This window comes from Sturnus vulgaris, chromosome 4, assembly GCF_052056855.1.
Source record: "Sturnus vulgaris isolate bStuVul1 chromosome 4, bStuVul1.hap1, whole genome shotgun sequence".
Taxonomy (NCBI): domain Eukaryota; kingdom Metazoa; phylum Chordata; class Aves; order Passeriformes; family Sturnidae; genus Sturnus; species Sturnus vulgaris.
Window position 1 is genome coordinate 52,231,373 of NC_142246.1, and position 23,779 is coordinate 52,255,151.

Genomic DNA, 23,779 nt, shown 5'->3' on the forward strand with positions numbered 1-23,779 from the left:
ATCAACTGCAATTTGGTAATGAGACAGTTGTTACTACATCACTTAAGGCCAAACTCTTAAAATGCAATCTGGCTAGCCCTAAATCTACAACTACCACTAATATTAATCAGGGGTAACAGGCTTACTTGAAATATGCCAACACTATCATAAATTTTACAAGGCTGTTGTAGTTATATAAGATAATCCCCATGGGACACAGAATGGTAACTGAACAGTATGGACCAATATAGTTCCAAAATGACCTTTCGGCAAGATGAAAAGAAAACTTTCATAATCATCTAGTCTCACTTAAAGAAAGGAAAAACCTGCTGAATGAGTAACTCGAAAAAAGAAAACCAGTAGTGTGAAATATTCAAGTTATTTGGAAAGAAAGAAAGGAATGCATCCAGCAGTAAGGAAAAATTATTTCCAGTAATGCCATAAAACTGAAAGATTGTAGCAGACACTAAAATCCAAATTGTGCCCAGAAGCCTGGATTTCTGCAACCATAAACCAGTTTCAACACTGAAAAATATTCCAAATATTCTGTATATTTTTAAAAGCATCTTATTCTGTTTTCTTTCATTACATCAGTTATGATACAGTGAATCAAGCCAAAAGTTCTAAAACCACAAAATAGCTTTAAAGGTCTGCAAGATTATTTTTAAATCATTTGAAAACTACCTTAACATATTGTGCCTCAACAAACACTCAAACACCTTATATAAAATTTCATTACTTTATGAAAATCTCCATCTGTGTCTTCATGCACACTGTGGTTTTATTCCATATAATGAATAAGTGAATTTTATCCTCGATTAAATGAGGACTTCTTCACTGGCTATTCCTGCCAAATAGGGAAAAAAGTCGATGCTAGAAGCCAAATGTAGATTATGAGTTCATCCCACAGGTTCAAGAAACCTGTGGGACTTGCAGACCTAAAGCTGTCCGAAGTTCTGCTAACAGTAGACTTGTTTTTCTACCTCTCTACTGACCATTTGCACATAGGATATCTCCAGTATTAGTCACAAGAAGCTTAAATCATTTAACTTCAATGTTGTTTAGGAAAGATTTGTTTCAGAATTTAGTCTCTCTGGCAAGGAAGTGTAAAGTACAAGACTAATATGGCACACTATGACAATAATTTTCTTCCAATTTTTCAGTGGTCAATACCCATCTGAAGGCTCCTGTTGCATTACAGAAACATACTGCCAGCATCCAACGCTCCAGTATTGTATATAAATTAATCATTAAAAGATAGGTAATTTGAATTATTTTGAGTCTATTTCTACTTCCCGACCGAATTCTTTTTCTCCTAACCTCTGAATTCCCCCAAAATTAGAAGTTTAAGGCATCCTATAAAACCATCACATAGAAGTAAGTTTTCTCTGTATAGGCAGTAATTACATTACCTAGTTTAAAGAAGGAAGTTAACTGAAGATGTATATATTGGAATCAACTATTGTGTGTCACACCCTGTAAAAGATGACTTACACTCCCCTTTAAGGCAAGACAGAAATCTTTCAGAAATTTTTCTTGTCTTCTCTTCTTAATAAATGAAACTTTGAGTGAGCTGAGCAGATGACTGAAGCTGTAAGACCAAATTCTATAACATTCTGTGGTGTTACCTTTCCTCCAGCCAAGAAAAATAAGAAAATAAGCGCCCCTGAGGGTTTTCATAATGTAGCTAAAGCTTAGACAAACCTATATTAACCACACAAGAATAGCAACATCTGTCACCTAGGCCAGCACATTTTCAAATGCAATGTATGTATCATTCTAAGTTTGAGTCTTCATCACAGCCTACTCTGCACAGCAGCAAAGTCTGTCAGCTGGGCAGACACTGATGAAGATGTCTTCAGTGTGTTTTTAGGAAATCCAAAGAAGTTAAAGACACTGGGCTATTCTTACGATTTAAAGACACTGAATTATTCTTACAGACATGAAAATGCTGTGATGGATTGGATGTTGGTCTTCACTAATGAGTAAGGAAAGCAGGGTTAAGACAACACTTGGGTCACTAATAACAACTTGCAAAATCTTGGAAGGCTGAAGTCAGAGGAGGAAGATTCTCAGTAAAGGAGATAGGATGTCTGCAAGTCTAGTCAAAAATCTTTTTAGTGAACTGTGGGAAAAGATGCCAATGCATACCTCAGCTTTTATGGGCTGAGGTCAAGTGTAAGGAATAGTTTTTAGCACACTTTACAGCATAACAACTCTTTACACTTAACAAAAATTCCCTCCTCATCTCTTAAAACTGATGAACTGCAGGCCAGTGCCCTAGTGATTGTTTAGTATAATAATGCTTCTCATTTCCTCACTCAGCTGTCACTCATTTGAGACACCAATCTTTGAAAACAAAGTTAGTCAAAATATGCAGTACTCATTTTTAAAATCCAAAACTACTGTAGTTGTTTAATCAGAGAGTAAATCAAGAGTAATCTTTCAGCTGTTTCACTGTGCTTCCCTATTCAGAAATGCCATGAGCAATAAAAGACATAGCACAAGGCAGCTAACACAAAGGAGACACACCTATAGATGACTTTTTCAGAATGCCTTCTTGTTGAATTATTTCATATAAAAGTTCAGTAATCAACTTGAACCACATAGTCTAAGCACCAGTGTGACATTTATTTTAGAGTCAAAAACTTGTTACTGGTACCTTGCCACTTTTATACTTCTCTGCATTGCATCATCTTTAACTGTCTGGTAAAATTAGGAGACCTGTTATCCAAAAGAGCTATTTTCACAATAATGTAGAGGATGGTGAGCTCTTACAGTGAAAATAAATCAAGTAGCATTTCTTTTTCACTCAACTAATATAGTCCATAATGCCAGGATTTATAGGATTAAATAACTGAGCAGTGAAGGCAAGCTGATCCTGTTAATGATTTCAGTTTTATTTTTCATAGATGTCACTGTTTCCTAATGTTTCATACACGTTTAAAAGCTGTCCATATGAACAAACACCTGGAAAAATGCTGAAAGTGGGAGAGAAAAGGCAGAAGGGCAGAATGAGCGTCACCTCCCACCTTCAGTGGGAGAGCAAATGTGCGAAGTCATTAATGAGCAGAGATAATTTTCAACACTCTAAATTTAGATGACACATTCCTCCATGTATTCCCCTAGGAATAAATGTGTTCCTTTGTATGTATTCCTGTAGGAATGTATGCTAACAGAAGAAAAGGAGTTGCTGCCATGGAAGGGCACTCTGGAGCAAGTCCTTGTTTTTTGCATATCTTCCCCTACACCAGCAAAAGAAAGCAGACAATTGCCCTTGTAATTGTTTCGATACATACATACACACATCTGTGGAATCATCTATATACCTAATACAAGTCCATGTAAGAAATTTGGTTAGAATACAGGTATTAGTCTATAAAGGCAAACTCCTTTCTAGAAATTCAGTGCAGCATATGTTCAATAGCTTTAATTCCACCTGCATTACAAGCTGTAATAAAAGTGTAATAAAAAAATCTTCCTTAAAAAAATGTTTCCTTTAATTTTCCTCCCAAGGTCAAAAGTATGAGTTTATTTATAACTAAAATATCATCAGTTACTTTGAAAGTTTAAAACATCCTTAACAAGCACCTCAGATACTCATTAAACACAGAACGAACAGAATGACTATCACTGGAGAAAACTGACTTTCAAAAGTGAAGAGGAAATGCTAAAACCACAAAAGGTCCCTTCATATATAAAGGCCACAGGATTCTCCACATTCCTTCAAATAACAAAGTATGATTCCAGCAAAATAATTTGAGGGAAAATAGACTACAGACAGAAAATCACACATGGCTGCACACATTGTTCTGTTTCTGGAAAATAAAAACCTAAGTCAAGTTTTGTGAAATCTGAACGTTGGGTTCCTGTGACTCTGGGTTTTGTACTTCCTTCTCCTCCATAACCTAGGTGATTAGTCTGTTCTTGATTATATACTCTGATCTCTTCAGCTAACATGCCATCTCCTCCTTGTCAGGTTTGACAAGCACAAGCCACATTTTTAATAGCAGCACTGATTTCACTTTTATTTGGGTGTGTAAGGCAGATAATCAGTGTTGTCAGTGGTGAATGTGAAATTTTTTTAGTCAAACATACCTGAAAAAAATTAGTATTTCAAATGCCAGAAGGAATACATTTTTAAAAAAACACAAAACAACCAACTTTCTTTCTCCTCCTTCACAATGCCTATTTGAAACTCTGCACAAGAGCCAAAAATCACAATGAAGCTATCATATTTCATTCATTCTTGCATTATGAGCCATTCTAATACTTTTCACTCACCAAAGTGAATTCTATTCAAAGAATTTATCTGTAGGCAACTCAAAGTAAAACAAAATTTGGATTTTTCAAGTTGGCTGCAGTTTCATAAATCCTGCACTGAAAAAATTGCTAGCTTTTGCTCTTTACTAGTTTTGGCCAGGACAGGGTTATTTTTTTCCAGTAGGCCGGAGGGGATCATGGCTAAGGCTGGGATGTTATTTGATACCACCTCACCTCATTGTCAGGGGCAGGAGTAAGGGTCCCTCACTTCCCGGGAGAAGGGCGTTCCCTCCATGAGGAAAAAAGCGTGATGGGAAAAAATGGTCCAATTTTGTTTTATTTTACATGTAAATTATTTCCTTGAATCATACCTTTGTTATTAATATTGTTGCTGTTACTGTTCATTTTCATATCTCATTGTTGTTTCCAGTAAATTGTTCTTACCTCAACCCCTGATCTTCGCCTTTTGTGCTTTCAGTTGGAGGAGAAGGGGCAGGGAGTGGCAGCATCATTTCAGCAAGACTACTAAATTGGAAAATACTACTCCTAACCCATTACATACTCATGAAGTTGATGGAAAACAGATAAATTTAATTTTTAATTTTCTTAAATATGCCCGTCCATGATGTCTGTCACATTTGAAGAATTGCAGCATGAAAAAGGCCACTCTCTCAATGGCTACTGCTCTAGTACCCGGATGGGCCATGCTTCCATGTTCAGGAACAGCTCTCACCCAAGCACCATTTAAGGGTCCAACCTCACAGAACATTGAATCTATCCAGAGTAATTAACAGTACACTTGAACTGCAGAACCAACTGCTATTTATCTGGTGAAAACAAATATGTAAGAGCATTGCACTCCTTGCACATTAATGAATGTATGTAAAATATATGATTATGCATGAACTCACTGTTTATAAATGTTGCCAGAGGGAACTGCCTCCTAGCTTAGAAGAAGGGATGGGGTGGGAAAAGAAGACTGAATGTACAGTGGGCCCTTCTAGAAGTCCATTATTAACTCTCCACCATATTCCTGTTTACAGGCATGCTCTTGCTCTTTCAGCATGCCATTGCTTACCTTTGACTCTAAGGGTCTTTGTTTCCAAGCAATAAATATTTCGGACTCCAGGGAGCAGACAGGAAGATCATACATGACTGCAAAAAATCCTTTACTGTTGATAGATTATTGTAAGCACTTATTCATTATTAGCTGAAATGCTGCTGACTGCACACTTAATAAATAGCCTATTTGTTCTTTCCAACTGAAGCAATACTGTAAGAGGACGTTTGAAGAGAAGACCATTAAAAACATAAAGACATCACACAGCAGGTAATTTGCAGAATGTGGTTTCAGTTTTCTGCTCATTGCAACACAATCAACAAATGCTGCATCAAAATTTTTGCTTCTTCCATAAAATTTTTGTGTAGGGTCAGGTACTCATACCCCTTAAAAATTAAGTTTTCAAGAAACAGGACATTGAGGTGAACTATAACTACACTTGGGTAGCTTTATAAAAACACAGTCTAATAATTTCTGTCTTCTTTGAGCATAAAAAGCAGCCTTGGCTCTCCCAGGGAACCAATGTTGCCCTGAAGCTCAAGTCAACAAAAAAGGTGAAGAGCCATTTTGCTGCAAAACATCAGCAAGTTGTCAGCACAAGAGGCATACAACTGAGCATCTCCCCTTCTCCCCTTTTTGTTCTTAAAATGAGCCTAATCTCATTTAGAACAAGAAAATATTCACATTGAAAGTTCTTTTGCCTTAAGTCAGTCTGTATAAATATTTTCAGCAATGCCCTCGATCATCGTTAATTAATCACTGCTTTTAAGACCACACTTAATAAACTATGTGCAAGATAACTGTCTCTTAATGGCTACAAGAAGGAAAACAATTACAATTTAAATTGCTTAAAAGGATTCCACACAATTAAGAAGTGGATTAGAAACATACTGAACAGGAGGAAGAGATTAACTGGGAACGAACAGACAGAAATACTCAAAACATGACTGGAGAGTTAAATTTAAAAAGCACCAACCATATTCAGCAGTTAATAAGTTAATTTTCAAGCCTGACATAGATCAGAGCTAATACTTAAGTGATCCATTCCTGTAATAAAAGCAACTATATCACATATGTGTAATGTTCTATTTCAGTATTTAAAAGTCCTGAAACAATAGGGTATCTAAAAGTTTCCAAAAAGCTTCTGAAAATATTTGTGTGCAGAGCTTGTACTCCACGTAGTAAAACAATACCTGTAGAAATAATGAAGGGAAAACATCTCTAATAGTGCCTGTCGCTTTATGGCATTGTATGGCAGCGTCACTGTAGCACAAGCAAACACAAATGAACTGAACATTAACGACAGTGAGTTTACTTAGGTTCTGCAGTCCATTATGCCTTCACTTTATCACTTTGGCTAAAAAAACAAACAACTACAACAAACAGCAAACAAGTCAAGAAGCTGAATCCATTTCAGCCTGCATTTCTTTACGTGTGCAGCTATTTTTGAATTTCACCATTGGGCAGCTCACTGACTTAAAGGTGCTGCTGGTTTGTTTTCATTTACTGGGAGAGTAAATTATGCCACTTATCATCTACAAACACATCTCTCATACGTGCCTCATTTTATTTCTGATGCTGGACTTCACTGAACAGCTGCATGCCTGTCCTCACAGCTGGATGCAAGCTGCTGGACAGCTACACTAGTCATAGCAGAAGGAAAACAGAAGTAATGATATGCAGTGAATTGAGCTTGTTTGAGTCAGACTAAATATTTGGATTAGAGTCAAATTGTTTCTATAATACATATTGCAGGCATATGTGTGACAGTCAGAAGATGAGTTTATTGGAAGAGAAATATAACATAAAAGAATTAGAATTACTCCAAATGCATGCGAAAGGCAAACTAACTACCTAAATGTTTCTCAGAGAAATACAATTGATTCCTTTCTTGCAGTCCTAATAGAATTAATTTTCTAGTAGAGCTAGTAACTGCAGTCTGGCATGCCTCAAGTATTGTGAAGGCTTTGATTTGATCACTGTGGCTTGATGTCCTCATTTCCCCAGCTACACTTTGTTCATGCACCTTCCTTTTCTTCACACAATGAATATAATAATGTAAACATCATTGCAAGATATTCTAATGTATCAGAGTCCTCTGATTTAAGATTTAGTGCTACTGGGACAGATGTTATCCTTGGTTATGTTATCCAGAAAAAAATCCCACACTGACTCTGCCGTTGATGACAGTTATAGAAGCACACAGTTTATACTAATCTAACAGCAGCTTTTCCTATAACCTTGTGATCAATCATGTCAACAGCACCAAGACTTCATGGCATGTTTTGATTCTTCCATGCTGTCAAGCTTCCTTCTTCTGAAAAGGCAAGATTCCAAATGCAGGAGAAACACGGGGCACACTGGGCTCATCCTTGACAAGAAATGTGAATGAGGTCTGAGGTGTGCAGTCCCACCCTGAACTGTTTGACCCACTCCACAGCCAGTTATTGATCCACTTACAGAGATCACAGGGAAATTAGAGATTAAGTACCACCACCATTTTGAAATAGGTTTCAAACCAGCTTTATATTACTCTATTGCTCCTTTTTTTACATTCTCAGACCCTCCCTTGAGAAGAATGGCTTTTAACCGAAAGATGACTGCCATTTATATAAATGCAAAGTAATTCAAAATGCTACACAACATGAGAAAGCAACTGATTGAACATTCCAAAATCTACACCGGCAACAACAAAAACAATTTTAGTGCCATCTCAATTACTCTTAAGTATTCACATTATCTAGGAATGCACAGTGTGGTAATTAATGAAAGGCCGCTTGCTCTTTTTTTAAAGTTTCCATGCCTTCATCATTGTGGTTCAAGTCTGAAAATAGTAATATATTTCCTTATCGTGCAAAAGGATAATTACTTGTAATATTTTCAGATCAGCCCAATAGATTATTTGGTCACTTCTAATGAGAAATAAGATAACTATCTTTAAGACAAAACTCCAGATTGTACTTATTATTTCATATAACCACACAACAGCTGAGGTTTTAAGGCACCTTGCAGAGATCTAATGCAGCCATCCCGCAGAGCCACCTGGAACAGGTTTCTGAGAGCTTTGATTGGATCTTGAACATTTACAGGGATGGAGACTCCACATCTTCTCTGGACAACTTTTGCCAGAATGTGAGCACCCTCACAGTAAAAACTTCTCCCTCTCCCTCACGTTTAAACAGAATTTCCTATATTTCAGCTTGAGCCCATTGTCTCTCCTCCCATCACTGCACACCACTGAGAAGACCCTGACTTCATCCTCCTTGCAGCTTCCTTTCAGATATTTATACACATCAGTGATATGGGCCTCCTCCAAGCTGAATAGTCCCAGCTCTTAATCCTTCTCATAGGACAGATGCTCCAGTCCCCTAAACGTCTTCACAGTGCCTTCCCTGGACTGCTTCCACTATGTCCATATGTTTCATGTATGAGGGAGCCCAGCACTAGCCCACGAGCTCCAGATGTGGCTCAGCAGTGCTGAACAGAAGTGCAGGATCCCCTCCTCAACCTGCTGGAGCACAGTGCTTAGTGCAGCCCAGAGAGCCTGTTGGCTCTCCTTGCCACCCAGGCTCATCGATGGATCACATTTATGTTGCTCCCTCAACCTTCTCTGTTCTCTGAGTTACTGTTCTGTGAATGTTGCTTATTCTTCAGTGCTGATTATATGAATTTTATTGATTTGAGAGTTAACTCATACCAGTGAAAATTCCTCTCATTAGTCAAACAGAATCGTTTAGTTCAGCAATCTGAAGAATCTTTTAATCTTAAGCATGGTGGTTTTTTTAAAAAAGAAAAAGGCTATGGAAAAGGGAAGGTGGATTGACAACAAAAGAATCATTCAAAATACTCTATATTGAGATATTGAAAATGCATCTGATCTAAATGATGGATTTGACAAACAGGCAGGAAGAAGAAATATCTTAGGAAATGAATGGAAAAATGTTCACTGTGTAGCACAATTTTTTGGTTGACCACGGATCATAATTTATTCAGTCAGGTACAGATATTTCCACAATTATTCACAGTCTTGGCTCATTCTCCATCACTCTTCCCAACATGTTTTTTGCAAAGGGATAAAATGTAATGAACACAAATCCACGTGTTCTATTAAATTATTAAAAATGAGACTTCAAAGTTCAAGACGTCATTGGCTATTTTCTTCAAAAAAAAAATAAATTATTTACAATTTCCCAGCATTGCGCCTATATCACTCCCAAATCTTTACTGACTGGTTAGTAACTTAAAAGAATGCAAAAAAAAGAGGAAAAGCTACTTCTGAGTCCCATTTCACGTAGCTACAAACTGATTTAATGGCTGTATGGCAAGGGTGAACGATATGTGGCAAGAAAGGCAATTATGGCCCATGGGGCTAAAAAATGAAGCCATCAACATCTCTCTCTCCCTGTAGTTATGTAACTGATTAAAAGCTGGTTATCTCTATTTACTTGCTTGTTAACACAAGCAAGCAAATTTTGTCTAGCTCTCTGGGATGCCAGCAGCATAGGAAAGTATATTTGTGCAATTTTCCTGCGGCTTAAAAAGCCACAACTAGTAATTGCAAAGAGAATTCAGAACTTTGATATACCATTTATGTAGATCCTTACATATACATATACACACATATTAAAAATTCAAGGGGCACACTACTTTTACCCTCTGTATCTTTTTTACACTCTTTCTAGTTTTATTGCAGAAGCTTAGTATCTTTGTGCTTCCAAACATCACAGGAGTTAGGCTGGAATTGGTCAATAGCAATTGAACATTACTAATAGATGGACTTTCAGATGCTCAGAGTGGTCACAAAATCCTGGTGGGAAACCAGTCTCAGAGGAATATTGTATTCATATCTCAGATAGCATTTGAGAAATGTTCAAGCTGCAGGAGTCAAAAGAAATTGGGTACTCAAAAGTGAGGGCCCATAAAACATTTCATGGCATCATCTGTTGTGCCATATATCAGCCTCACAGAACCTCTGACAAAAATCTGGGTGTCTCATCTCTCCTGCAGCAGACACATATGGCTCAGCCAGATGTGCAGTTTGCAACTTTGGTCTAAGTGGACAAGAGGGTGTCAGCACAAAAACTTTTGTCTGGGAGGAAGAGAGATGGCATTTTTCAAAAGAAAAAAATTGGAGGTACAAAAATAAAATCTTTCAAGAGCATGAAATATTTTGCCTTTTTATTCTAAGAAGGGACACTTTGCTTAGCAGTCATGAGGATTTTAAAAGTTTTAAGACAGTTAACCAAGTCTGACACTCAGCTACTATTTTACCTACTGAAAAACACAAGAATTGAGATTGAAAAAGCCAGTATCTGTCTGGCTTTTTAACTTCTGGGTGACCATGATAAGTTGTTCGTTTATTTGCTGACTATAAACTATTTTTCTTGAAGAAAAATCCTTTAATCATTAAACTAAAAATAAAGTGGCTCAAAGATTAGCTACAAATAAGCAAAATTCTAAATGAAAACATACTGGTAATGAGCTATAGTTTAACTATTTTATCTGGAAATGTTTTTTGGGGTTTTTTTTAATAAATGCAGTACACAAGGAGTCATGTGTTTTTAAAATACAACAGCATTTCTTAAACTTACAATTAGAGTTTTCTGCAGCCAGAAGCTGAGACTGAGGAAAATAATTTTAGTCATAATATCTTGTGATAGAAAGATGTTTGGGGTTATTATGTCCCCTTCCAATGAAGGAAGGATATGGAGCCCAAAGGAAAACAACCTGGACACAACTGGAGCCAGAAGGTTTCAAATCTCCAGAAAATGTCACTGATTAGATAACATGTGCCTAACGGGACTGACATTAGACAAAAGCACTTCTATCTCCTCTAAAATAAACAAAGAGATGAGAGAAGAACAGAAAGGAGGCAGCTCCTGGATTATCACCAGAAAAAGAAGAGAAAGATTTAGTCACTCTGATGGAAGAGTAGCAAACTGCCCAGAAGAAGAGGCTCTAAGATTCTTCAGGGGCAGCTGAAGAATTTGGAATTAATGGATTTACTGAGAGAAAAAGAGTTACACCGATCAACTTAGCCAGAATTAACATGGGAAAAGAGAGATTTAAAGCATTCAATTCCCAGCCAAGAGAAGAGAAGCATGCATAAAGAATGGGTCAGTTTTTCAAACCACAAGGTGTGCATGGCTATGGGAAAGAGTGAGGCTCCTGTGTCTATGGAACAAAGTGAAGTAAGGATACATGATGAAAAATACTCAAGAAGAAGAGGAAAAAATTTAGTTTTCTAGAGGAAAAAAAAAGACATCATTGAAGAGTTTACAAAAGGCAAATGTTAAAAAAATAGGATTACTGTACATGTGCAAAAATTCACATTTTACAGCAACTAGAGACAAGCCCTATCTGCTAACTTACATGGATAAGAAAAAAAGAAAGGAATTTTGCTAAAGTAGAGAAATGAAGCTAACTGCTAAAACCTAGAAATGAAACATTTGTCAAGAGGATACAGATAAGGATAAGATATAAATGTTGCAAAGCTCTTGTAGGAAAAAGTTAAAATAATATCAGTTATATTTACCTTTCATTAATCAAAGAGAACAAATCCAGTGGATTTTATTTCAATCTTCACAGCCTTCAAAGTAGTTCAATGAAAACTCATGGGTACTTACAAACCAAGCAGATTCCATGTCAATCTCACTGATCCCTTAATTTTTGATGCTGCTATTTTACCATTACAAAGCTATTCAGATTCAACAGATTGGCGTCCAAGCTAGTTAAATCACCAAAAATATTAAATATTGTTTATTATTATTAGCCTAGATTTGGCAAAAGTCAGCAAGACTACATAGTTACATATATTAGAATTTATATCTTTTGAATTGCTACCACACATGCCTCAAATTATGTCAGGGAGGCACCAGTTCCAGCATTCAGTCCCTGTACGTGATACACCACAGTGTAATTTACAGCAGACCTTGCACATGAAGCTTTCATGGTGGCAGCTGTGTGTTTCATTACTTTTTAAAGAGAGATTTGGATGGCACTGATTTGTCCCACATACACAGAGCTTGCACATAACTGCCTGTGTCAGCGTCTCTCTGCTGATTCAGGCCATGCTTTCTGTTTCTCTCTTTGACTTTTCTTGGCCAAAGGTGCCATTCATTTGCTTATATCAGACTTTTCCCTTATATTTTGGCATGTCACCGTATATATCAGTATTTCAGCTCCTAAGCAATACTTCGTACTATAATTACATTGGTTTGCTTCTCCAACCTTGTGCACCAACACACTGTGCTTTAATCAAGGATTGAAAACAACCTATCCACCCACTCAGCTAGCCAAATGCCAAAGTGTCTCCAGATTTTTTGGCTTTCTTTTGGCTGCAAAACAATCTTCCAACACGAACGGGCAGTAAACATCATAGTTGGCTTCTCATGTTTGCAAGCAAGTAAACAATTTTTTTGGATACCTCTTGAGCTGCACAGATGTGTGCCAAGCTGCAGCAGCTCATGGCAAGATGCATCGAGAGCATCAAGAAACAGCTACCTGCAAGGATGAAGCAGCAATGAAAATATTGCTGAATTCAAAGCAGAAGGATGTCTTCCTCTTCTTTGCTATAGAACCATAGGTTTAGGCTCTTTTCGGCCAGTTTGTCACATCCTACCAGAATACTGATATCAAGGATAATCCCACCCTGGCACTCATTGCAGTGCCATGGCAGCACAGCCAGAAAAATCCTAGTACTTGCTGGTGGGAAGGGAGAAATTCAGCACACAAAACTTGAGAAGGATTCGGAAAAATCAGTCTGTTGGAGGGACAGAGGTGAAAGGTGTTGAGGCTAAAGGCTTTGAAGTTACCTAGTGATACATAAGAGGAAGTGAACCAGCTCACACCGAGACCAAATAAGGCACATGCCTTTCTTCTGGAGGAAGAAGACTAAGGGACACAACACATGGCATGAAGGCAGCATCTGACAAAACACACTTCTCCCTCACACCTTTCTTTCCTCACTCATTTTTGGTCTACATGTAGCTTTAACACAGAGGCATCTCTTTTTTTCATGTTGCAATCCAAGCCCTCATCAGTCAGTGCCTCTGAACACAACAGGAAGAATGCCAGCCCAACGATTTTTCACTCTGGCGCTTAGGCACAGGCTACATTTTTCAAGCCCTGGCTTCAGCCTCACTCACTGGTCCAGCTCCTTGAGACGACACGACAGCTCACTCACACCTCATTCTGCAATGTGCAGAGAGAACTATTTGTTCTCTTGCTGCAGGGGTGTAAAAGCCAAACTGTCTTGGGACTCCAGGGCAGCCCGAGGCTCACCCTGCAGCTACAACCTTCAGCTGTTGCTGGCATTGGTACAACACAAAAAAAAACAGCGAAGATGCCTAAGACAATTAAACAAATTGATGATCTTGCTACTGAACTTTCGTGCTTTAGTAATATTTATTGCTTGAGAAGAGATAAATCCTTCCAAGACGGGTAAAAGCACTACAGTTATCACGCATGGTTCAGTGCAGAAACAAGAGACTGCTGTGCACACGTTACTGCCCACCACACCAAGGAGATGCGGAGCAAAACACAACGGAGAGAATGTCAGCTAAAACCCAGCCCAAGTAAACAGGTTTTATATGAGGCATCTTGGGAGTGGAGGAGTGGAAAGGCAACAGCTCCACTGTTTTCACAGTGTCCCTGTGGAAGGGCTTGGGAGTACCTTGAGCTTGATAATCTGCATGCCCAAGGGCACTCACACAGCCTCCTGGCACTGCAACCCAATTCCCTTCAGCACATGTAGGACCCTCAGTGAGTCTGAAAGCAGCATTTGTCCTTGTATATTGTACAAGAAAGCTGAGTACTCCTTACAGATTCCATGCTCTCACCCTATAGCAGAGAGGGGTTTTCTTTGACCATTCTTCAATAGTCCACTGCTACTGAATCTAGTCCTCAGAATCATTCAATAAGCTGTTTTCCTTCAATCTGTGCTAATAAAACTATACAACACTATAAACATTTTCCACAGCAGACTCCAAGATGCTTGGTGCTCTAGCTGGAAACACTGGTCCTTTTGTTTTTACATTACAGCAGATCCTTTTAGACACACTTCCCGTCAAGCCACCGAATATTTTTGTCTTCTATTTTCTGCAAGGAGAACCCTAGAGCCCTTTTGAAATCTAAGCGAGAGACTTACGACCAGCTATTGGGCAAGTATTATCACTACAGTTCTAAGCACATTACAAAATCAGACTCATCAGAAAAGCAGAGCAATGGCCAGGGAACAATTTTCCCTTCTGTAACTGTTCCAATACATAGGCGGACCACACCGGGAAGATCAGCATTAACAGGAGCTACAGGACCCAAGTCTCTCAAGTGGGGAGAAAGAAACAGACTCTGTAGAGGGCAAAATTTCCTTTCCATCAAAAATTTAAGCTAAAGCTAAGGAAAGGAATAAATCAACTACTTTGATAAGCAGTGTCTATTAATCCTATTAATTTAACACATTCTCCCTTTCTCCCCCATGTCTGAGAAGTGCAGGGCATCTAAAGCAGGAGTAGAAGTATGACATAAGAAATCCAGCAAAGTACCGTGCCCATGCTGCTGCAGGCTTTTCTGTTAAAGGGCTGACAGAAATGCTCATGTTTCTGTCAGGCAAAGTTTACAGGGACAGGCAATATCTTTTATTAGACCAACTGATACAGTTGGAAAAAACAGGCAAGCTTCAGGGCATAGAAAGCCTTTCCTGCACTGTCCTGAAGGAGGATTTGTGTGTCTGAAGCATCTGTTTTTTCCAGCTATATTGGTTCATCTAATAAAAGATATTACCTCTCTGTGCAAACCCTGCCCCCTCACCAGTCTTCGAATATCGTGGCTGTAGCAGCAATAGTATTACAATTACTTTAGATGGTTTGCAGTACAGTCTTCTGCATTTGGTCTAACAGGCATCGACTCATCTCATGCTACCATTTTTAAAGGCAATAGTTTATTATAGATTATACTCATTGCCAACATGGGCCAGTGTGACGCTGATGATGATGAAGGCATAAAAAAAATCTCCACCCCAAAAATCATTCCAAGTCTGTTATTACCAGTCATCTTGGGAAGTGACACTTTCATATATGAACCACACCCTAAAGAGTTTATCATGAGGATACACATTTACATAGCAGAGAGAAAAACACAGAAACCAGTAAAGCCTTCCAAGCACTGTGGGCCTCAAGGAAGGTCTTTGTGTCTTGCATACTTTGATGTTCTGAGTACTTCTGGTGGAAGAGATGAAGCAGCTGTCTGACCTGCTGCATGGGCAGGCACTGCTGCTAGGAGATGCACAAATACCTGAAAGATCATGTTCAGCTTATTAAGACATGCTTTTCATTCCATAGTCTGCCACTGAGTTCAGCACAAATCTAATTGAAAAGCATTTGTACTGCAAATGAGAAAAAAACAGTTCTTGCCCTCAGTTTAAAATACACTGTTATTTATTATAAAACAGGCCATATTCAACTACTCTAAACTGCTCTCTCTGCTGTCTCACAGGTGAGCAGATTCACTGTAAGAAGGGTGCCAATAAGAAAGCCACAGTTAAATATTTTTTCAGTTTTTGTGAACCTATGCTATTACTAAGACATATTCCAAGTTTTATTTCAGACGTCTGTGAAGCAAAATGCAAAACATTTTCCATGACATGTCTGAAGAATGGTAGAAATTTTTATTACAGATTTGTTGGCATTCAAATTACAAATGAATGATCCATATTACTGTTTGGCTCAGTGGTGTAAGTATAGATCAACCACACTCATTTCAGTGGAATTTTTCCACACACAGATCTGAATGGTTGTGGTAATTATTATAAAGTTACTTGATATTTTATATATTCTAATTCATATGTATCAATGGCTGCAAAATTGTTTTTCACCACAAAGTGATTCATCTCTACAGGATGGTTGATGTTTTACATTTTTAAAATAAAAATAACAGCTACAAAAGAAATTTATTTTGTAAGCAGAATTTTAATAAGCTGATCTGACAAATATTTATCTCTGACATATATTTAAAACCGATAATTATATATTTATGCAAATATCAGTTACTCTCTTGAACCTTCTTTTGGGGGTAGGAAGTGGAAAAATTATTTTTTAAAGAAGTTTATTTACAGAAACAAACTAATAAAACAATCCACAGCCTGACTGCACACCTGAAAAGCCAGACTGACCAGAAATGCAAGACCAGAGGACTATAATTTTGAAAACGATAAGGGGATTGAGAGAAGGCGAAGGAAGAAATTAATTTCTGTATGCTTGAAAAAAGAAAAAACAGTAAGCTAAAATCAATAGGACTAAGTCTCTATAGCCTTCCCCATATGGGGGAATTTTAGGGTACTGAGAAAGACTTTTTCCTCAAAGCAGAAGTGATATGATAAGAACTCCAGTCTCAAAATACTTTATATATAATATTCTGTTTCTTCATTTTGCTTTATAATTACCTGCAAAAACTAAGTGAAAATGAGACAGAAATTTTGTTCCACTGAGTATCAGACTTTACACTCATTTCAATTGTGAAAACAAGGAGACAACCAAAAAAATGAGCTCCAAAACTGTTTAACATTGGAGTAAAACTGCATTTTTGTTAACCATGCCACCCAAGTGTGAGCTCCCCTTCAAAAGTGCTTGTGTGGTTTGAAGCTGTCTTCCCATCCAGGGTGTGGTACAGACCAGAAGCCACAGATATCAACCATTAGCTTCTCAGTACCATGATGCATCAAATATTTGAAGGAATGACGTCAGATTTTTTTCTGCAGGCATCACACATTATATTCTCAGCATTGATTTAGACCTTCTGTGGCTATGAAACAGAATTTTCATTGAGTTCTTACATCTGGGCTAATAATAATTTGCATTAATATTATGTATGTATCATGTGCTTTCACGACTGCTTTAGGACATTAATGGAGAACAGGCCAAGCAGTCTCTCGTGGAGTCCTTAACAGATGAAGAAGAGCTTGTAACTGATAATTGCCAAAAGGTATTAGTTATTTTGTTCATGAAATTATTTCTCTACCATGCTCTGCAGAACAGGCACCATTTGATGAACACCACAGACAGGAGCAATGCAGTCATTCCTCATCTAACTTCTCATTGCAAGGTTAGTATTGATTTTCTTGGAGCACTTTTCAATCAGCTCACAGCCACACACCTGGTGCCTAGACCATCTCCCTACTTCATAAAGAACAGTACTTAGTTGCTGCTTCCCCCCCCCAGGAGAAAATACACAGGTGACTTATTTGAAAATGGAGGAAGAAGGAACTCCATAAGACACAGGACTGAGATAACAGCATTAATGGATGGTGAGCTGTCTCATGGTCATATTGCACTCTAAGACTTGTCTGGTCTCTAAGTCAGCCACACAGTGTTGTGCGTTTCTATTCAGAGCCACAGGAAGGTTTTCTTTATACCTGCTGCTTTTGTTGTGTCAAATGCAGATATTGAGGCATGAAACATATCAGACATCATGACTGGTTTGCACGAGTTGTCTAAAAGAAACTAAAACTCCAACTGAGGTATTTCAGACAGCATGGAATATAATGACCTAAAGATCCATGTCCCTCTTTGACACCTTTCAGCTATTTACAGATGGAGTAAGACAGAAAAATTGCATGTAACAACGAGACTGATGAATTAATAGTTCTATTTAATACTCCAGGCTCCATGTTAAGTGGCCTTTAAGCCATCCCTGAATGCCCAGATGCGCAGAGAAACAAGGAAGAAGTCTGCTTGACCTGAACTGGAAAGAACTTTAAAACCTCTATGTACAGTCTGCATAAGAATATTAGGGGAAAAAATACAGTAAAATTCTTCATGCAAATTGCCATCTGGGCCAGGAAGCTGAGCACAATGCTGTTTTTATCATCTTTAATGATGCACAGTTTAGTTCAGGAGGAGGGGGGAAGGAAATAGGACCAACCTTTGACCAGTATGACAGCAGCATAAGTAATCCCTTATTGCATTATGAAATGATTCATACATGGAGACCTGTTACATTACTGGCCTGTTAACAGTATCACAGCTCCTTACTTGGACTTTTTTTCATTTTGTTTTACATCAGACAAGCCTATTGCTGTCATTTGTAAAGAACAGAATAGCTGCTACAATTTTAATATCAAACACGGGGAAAAAATACACAGCAGCTGTTCATATTTCCTAGGAAGTCTGTTATAATAATGATGTCATGGAAAAAGGCTGGAATCTATTAAAATGGATCAGACAGGCAAGCCATTCAAAGCCTTCAAACAATATGCATATACAAGCTGCACTATGTACCTTACATTAAAATAAAAACACGCAAATAGTGGAATTCCTTAAAAATATTATTGAGATCAGGCAATTAAAGTGATTTCATAGATTTACTTCAATAAATTCAGTTTACTACTAGAACTACCCAGTAAAGCAAAATACAAAAGCTACAATCAGCTCATTGTCAATTAAGCTCACTCTTACCTATAAAAGTATTTTAAATCTATTTTTAAATCACTGGCTCAAGCTACACAGAACAAAGAAGCTCTCCCAGCAAAAGAGCAGCAGTGAATAGTTTTGAAACTAATAATCCAACTTACCTTGTATTTTTCCAGACTCCACCAAGTCAACTATGTATGACATCAAATTTTGAAGATTCTGGGTTACACTGATGAGTTCACAAGTAAAGGGTATATATTACAGACAAAGCATTATAAATTTGACAAACAAGTAAAAAAGACATTCTTAAATTTCTTCCATTTCAGACAATCAAATAGATTTTGTGCCTGCTAATTATAAAATACCAGGTACAAAACCCCAAAAATCAATGAAAAGACATCAAGACTCCAAAAATTAATGAAACTGAATTGGTTTAAAGTGCTAATTCCATCAGGTCATCTGAAGAGATCTGTTTGATGACAGCCCTGGTCAGTTTTGCATAAGTAAGCTCTACTGCACTCATTATACTTCATATACAGCTACAGTCAACATTACAACTACAGTTATCTACTTAAAAAAGAATTAATAATCAAAACTTACTATCAGAATTCCAATTCGAAATTCAAACTGCTAAGCAGAATTAAAACCCAAAAAAACAATGACCCAAACTTCACAGACACTTCCACGTTGAGGCCATTAAACACTTCCTCCTGCAAATGGCTATGTATGAACAAGTTTGAGTTCACACAAGTCTGGCTGCCAAATCTGATCCCCACTATCCTGCTCACATTTCCAGTCTCAGTAAAAGGAGGAGGCTATGCAATGCACTAAAAGCAATTGGTTAGACACGCAAGTGCCTCTGTGCACTTCTCTAAAGACTCAAAAGATTTGAGCCAGTGCACAATAAAATGAGTCTGAATGCCTTATCTTAGGCACCTCACAGTGTTCATAAATTTTTACTTTAAGCTGTTATTGCATATAATAAAATAGTGTTAACATTTCAGATGAACATTCAGGGCAGCTTATAAACTATTCAGTGATTAATGTCCTTGTCTCATGTTTTCAATTTTCATTGCTAGTGGAGGTCATATGTTATGATGTCAGCTTGAATCTAGATTTCCATTTAAAGCAAATTTAATTTAAATTATGATCCTAAGGCAAATGGTAAAAACTACTTAAAAGTTCCATACTGAGTAAATTTATTTACTCTGCTAATAGGATAGATTTCACATTCTGGTGCCACATACTCATCAAACAAACACAGTTTGGGTGGATGGTCCCAGACAGTAAAGATGCCATAGGTTGAATGTACAGGAACAGAACTCATCTATACCAAGATTTAACAGCACACTTGCCAACCTTGAGTGCAGGGGTTTGCAAGACTTGGCCAATAATAGGAAATTAATCAAATCCCCAGAGCATGACATAAATTGAATCTGCCAAAAGGATTCAGAAGGCGGAAGAAAAGAAGCCTTAGAAGAGATCTGAGGTGGAGGAAGGCTCCAGGGGCATATTTTCCTTAGGAGCTAGTGGGATGGAGATGTTTCTTGGGGCCTCTCAGTAATAATACACTCCTTTATTCTGCCATGATCATCAGACTGGAGAATTCCTCATTAAATTGCAAAGAGAAGTTTTATGACACAGCTAAGATGAGAGGACAGCAGGTTGCCAGAGAAAGCACTACTCTTCTTTCCTCTGCCCACCCCACCCTCACCCTCCTATTTCCCTGGGACTGTCACTGCCTTTTTCATGACCCTGTCTGTGACACCAGCTTACACAACTAAGCCACTTGAGAGCTACCTCTGTCTTCTTTTTCCCTGGTCCCTGCTCCCTAAAAGAAATAGTTTTCAGGTGATTGTGCTCCCTAAGACAACTCACTATTGGCCCAAGTAACAGTCAGCTTAATAACCTGATTGGTTTCAAGCCCAGGGTATAGAGCAAGAGTTTTCTGTATATTGCCATGCCCTTTCCTCGGGTGCATTGGTTCCATGTAAACCTTAACAAAAAATTACTTCAGGTGAAGTTATTAGGTTTGATAATGTTATTATTATTATTATTTCTTCTTTCCATAGAAGAAATATTCTTGGAACAACAGTAACTAAGTTAAAGTCCTTCTCAAAGTAAAACCAAGCTGAAATGAGTTTTTCAGGTATGCAACGCGTGAAGCACCAGAATTATTATTGCTTTTTTCTATCATTTATTATTGATTTTTTTTCCCAGTAATAAATGGTAGTGGAGGTATACAAATTAAACATTTCTATACAGCCTTTGAATTAATTTATTATATTGGTAAAGCAGTGGCAGAAACGACCAGCACAACTCACTGGAACTACTTCAACCATCACATAAGGAAGGGCATTCAAAATTTACACAGTCACTAAAATTTTAAAGCTCGTTTTTAATTGGTCAAGTGTTAAAAAATTACTGCTAAGAGAGGAGACAATCTTCTGTAGCATTTTACAGCCAGATGCCTATAATGCAGTGTACACTAGCTCAAATGTTTTGTGTTACACAAGTATAATTCTAAAAACAAGCACTAGTAGAGGAATTACATGGAGAAAGCATGGACCTACCCTCATGGGGTTTTTGTGTTTAATTTACTGAGGCAATTTTTTTTTCCCCCAAATGACTGAACTGACCAGGAACATCGTACATCCAAGGCACTGCCTTCCTCCAGGGAGGCATTTTAAGCACAGAGTAATCCAAAACCCTTCAAAAGGTCATTAGTGTAAAGCAATAAAGCCATTTACATTTATGCAGATGTACAACCAAAAGCCATGCATACATCCACACAATTACATTGGTTCTATTATTACCTTTGTACTCATTTCAGATTCAGGCAGATAAACAATTAACTAGGATACTGTAGAAGCAGGAATAGCATTAGCTGTCATGTAGTTAAATATGGTAAATAGACTACTAACCTTAAAATGTTTTTAAAATTTTTTTAAAAGTTTTTTGTTAAAGGAAGTATTTCAAAACTCTGCTTAAAATATGCTTGAACGGTTAATAATAACAAGATTCCTTTTCGACAAGAATGGGAAGACAAAGATTTGGGACGGAACACAGAAAATTAATAGCATTTTAACAGTCATAAAAATGCTTATATATCATGTTCCTATATAAATAAAAATTGACATAGAAAAGATTATACTTAATTCATTTGTTTAGTTTATAATGTTTGGAAGATAACATAGCTTTTTTTTTTTAATACCTCCATGCAACTTACTGGCATTTCAAGTTTAGCACATCCATTTTTATAAGAAAAGGCAACAAATTTATTTTGAACTTAATAGGCATTCATTTTTTTTTCCTTTCAGAATCTAGGTATAAGTAACAAAGCACTAGAGTCTTATAAATTTTCTAACACCAAATGCAAATTAAGTCGTGAAATTGCTCTAGGAAAAGTTCCAAGAATGTAAACCCAAAGGAACTTCAACACAATTTCTCAGCTTCAGGCTCTTTATGATACGCAGGCAAGGTAACAGAATATGATGCAGTCAGGAAGCACTATCTGTGCATGGAAAAATGTTTAATTTTCCAATTTCAACAACTTCCTGTATTGTGTCTATGAGCTCTAAGATGGAATAGACGTATGCAAAAAGGAAGAAATTGAAAGGATGGCAAGGCTCTGTAGATTAAACAGCTCACAGAGTTTTCAGTGGCCTGGAAAAGTGGATTGAGAGTTCATAACTTAAAGGACATCATAGGTTTTGTAAGCATCTATCAAATTTCTGCAATTCTCCGTCCTTTACTTGGGGTCTAGTGAACTGCTTACCTGCATTGTCTCAGTCTGCATTAGAAATAAAAAACACACAACTCTCTCCATTACGTGATAAGGTAAAATTGCTCACATTTTGTTTTTATATCAGCTCTGACTGTAAGGCTTTAAAACACCATCTCCAGCAAAGTGGGAGTTTTCCCATTATGAACAGAGTAATTATTTAAGTTTTCAACCATTCTCCTGAAAAGACTCAAATTCGTTTTTCTTAAGCACTAGGCAGGAGTTTTAGCAGATTGTTTAAACAAAGAGCTGATGACTTTTTGCTCTGTAGATCTACCTCTTGTTTACCCCAGGGGAGACATCACTCAAAGAATGACAGCTTAACTTGCAGGGCATGCTATTATTTATCAGTAACCCCAAGGGGACTAGGGACATTTCCTGAACACGAAGTTTAGGTCTCCCAATGGGTATCTGAAAATATGAGGCAGACAATGACAAGCAGCCTGCACTAGAGTCATGCTGCCAACACCTGGTGTGTGTGTGCCCATTACCTCCAGCCACTTTCTCAACTGGCTCACATTTTTCTGTCAGGAGACAATTCTTTACAAATCCCTTCTTGACAGACATCCCAGGTACTAAGCATTCAGAATACTAATATCATTCAAACTTGAGAAAGACATCTGTCTTTCTCAGATATCCTGCTTGTATCACTGTGAGCATTTCAAGTGATTTTTCTTCAGCTTTTCAAAGTGTAGTTTGTGAGGTCTGAACACTTCTGTGTTTAGTTTATGATGATGCTTATAAAAAACAATGGTCTTTCTAAAAAGAAAATCAGTTAACTCAGTTCTTACCTGTAGAACTCTTAATTTTCAAGAAGTATTCTTGTCTCACAGTTTAAGATGATATAATCTACAACTGAGCAGAAAAATATATCAATTACAGATGATACTGTACATTTAACATTAGTATTAGAGTCACACTCAAACAAACTGACAGATAAAATTTTAATTATTTTCATGGTATGTGGCACATATCAAGCAGCAATTGTACAATATTGTATATACTTACTAATAAAAGCTACCTTTTCCCTTTCCCAGTGTCCCTGCTCAGACATATAAGGAAATGTAAGAGTTTTATCTACCACCATGCATGCATTACTCATAACACTCATGCTGTGGTTAGATAGATTAAATAATTAAGGTCCTGCTGACACGGTATTTCTTGTCACTAAACACCCCAATCAATTGAATTAGGTGCTTTAGGAAGAGGTGCGTGGCTGGGCCGAGATGCACTCAGCTCCCATCAACTTCTAATGACCTCTTCAGGAAAAACATGCAAAAAAAACCCCAT

General features: G+C 37.5%; 1 protein-coding gene across 1 annotated transcript in view; it reads right to left on the reverse strand.

Moving 5' to 3' along the window:
- The window catches only part of BMPR1B (bone morphogenetic protein receptor type 1B), a 142,156-nt gene extending 118,812 nt beyond the window's left edge, over nucleotides 1–23,344 (reverse strand). The window contains exon 1 of the mRNA XM_088163963.1: nucleotides 23,281–23,344. The gene's annotated coding sequence lies outside the window, so the exon portion shown is untranslated. The remainder of the gene's footprint in view (nucleotides 1–23,280) is intronic.
- Between the last annotated feature and the right edge of the window lie 435 nt (nucleotides 23,345–23,779).